The 1,880-nt window shown below is 43.9% G+C and overlaps 1 protein-coding gene across 3 annotated transcripts in view; it reads left to right on the top strand.

Annotated features, from left to right (window-relative positions):
• STAG2 (stromal antigen 2) overlaps positions 1 to 1,880 on the top strand; it is a 210,761-nt gene that overhangs the window by 148,122 nt on the left and 60,759 nt on the right. The gene's annotated exons all lie outside the window — the stretch shown is intronic.

Raw genomic sequence — 1,880 nt, 5'->3', positions numbered from 1 at the left:
GTCTTATCCCCATCTCTTTTCACCAGACCCATCTAGACAAGGTGACAGCTATTCAGTGGGGACTCTTTCTTTCCCCCCATACTCTTAAACTAAACTCCCTCATGAAACCTTGTAAGCCAGTCACTTCGTGCCTTTATTGCTTCCTCATTTTTGGGTAGCCAGTGTCTAAGTTGCCCATCTCTATCTACCCTGTGTATAGAGGGGATAGCATTGACTCTTGATGTGACGACTCTTTCCCTCTCTGTTGGTATTTAGCGTAGTGGTTACGAATCAGGCTGTGAGCCGCAAGGTCAGCAGTTCGAAACTACCAGCTGTTCTGCGGGAGAAAGATGAGGCTTTCTGCTCCCGTAAAGATTTAGAACCTCGGAAACCCTGTACAGGGTTTCCACAGCACATAACAACAACTACAGCTAACCTCTCTGAGTACAGGTCAAGTTCATCGAATTGTAGCAATTTACGCTTGTTTCCTTTATCAATAAAAGAAATGTGTGTGTGTGTATTTGTGTGCAGTCTTCCTCTAGTTGAGTTCTGATTATCGAGCTATCGAGGCTAGGTCAAATGGGTACTGTCTGTAAGTTTGCGTGTTCTTGTGTGCATCTCCCCTCACTTCATATCAGCTGGATGCTTCACTCTCAGCTCTATCCCTCTGTGGCTTTGTCCTTGTACATGGGCTCAAGTGTACTCAGTTCTCACCACACTTTGGACCAACCAGCCCTTCCTTTTCTCTCTCTTATGTCCAGGTCAACGGGATTCAGTGGACTGGGGTTGAATTCAGCCCATTTCTTCATTGCTGCCTTTCCCCTCTTCCATTCAGCAATGTGGTCGCCAGCAAGCTTACATGCTTGTTTGTGTGTTCCCTTTGAGTTTCAGTCTTAGAGGGGAGGTTGTCCTGACGGCACTTGATTGCTAGCTTTGATGTCTTCTTGGTGAACAGCTTGCTTACTTATTCTTGTAGTAGCCAGTCATGCTGACATTTTTGTTTGGGGTTTTTCCTGATGCTCTTTCTTTGAAGATACATCTTCTGTCACTGTAGCTGTTCCAGGCTGGTCTGCTTGTCCTTTTTAGTGGGAACGTCCCACCTCATAAGGTTCTGGATAAGACTCAGAATTCCTTCCACCTAAGGTCTTGTACGCTACAAAGGCTTTGCAAGAGGCCTATTTCACTGGGCAAGTTCTAGAACCCCTTTTAGGTATTCCAGTCAGTTATAGGCTGAAGAAGTACGTGCTTACAAGTTTTCTGTAATCGTGTTTCCCAACATTCCTTTCTATCCCACTCATGTGTCTATTTTACAAAAGTAGGCAAGGGAAACTAATATTCATAAGACAGTCAAGCATTTTAGTATTATTTCCCCTCTTCAAGCTATACCTAGATCCCTGCATCCCAGAGCCCTATATTTCCAAGGTTAAGCATGAATCACTATTAACCTCTGTACCACGTAGGCAATGCAAACCTGTCTCAGTGTTCCCTTTTCTATCTTTTTATTCTGCCTCCTCCCTCCTTCTTGTATTGCCCTCCCCAACAACCAAACTAATCCCCCACCCCAACCCCATTGTAGTTACCTTATATTCCATTAGTTCTTCCCTCCATTTAAGAGTCTATTTTATCCAGTAATCTCCCTGACCTTCCCACCACCTGTATCTCTGTTCCTCTGTGTTTACTTTCTTTTCACATTGTAATTGTTTTGATCATAGACTGACCTCCTAGATCCTCTGTTCTTATAATTGTATTCTGTCCTTGACTCTTCCATTTGTCGATTGAGTTCAGGGTGATGCTGCCACATACGTCATTCTGTAGTTGTTGTCTGTTCTTGTTGGTTCTCAGTCCACAGAACTTCCTTTAGGATGTTTTTCATAGCAGGGTTGGCTTTGGCAAAATCCCTT

Source organism: Chrysochloris asiatica, unplaced genomic scaffold (assembly GCF_000296735.1).
Source record: "Chrysochloris asiatica unplaced genomic scaffold, ChrAsi1.0 scaffold00051, whole genome shotgun sequence".
NCBI classification, from domain to species: Eukaryota; Metazoa; Chordata; class Mammalia; order Afrosoricida; family Chrysochloridae; genus Chrysochloris; species Chrysochloris asiatica.
This window is presented reverse-complemented; position numbering and strand designations above follow the sequence as displayed.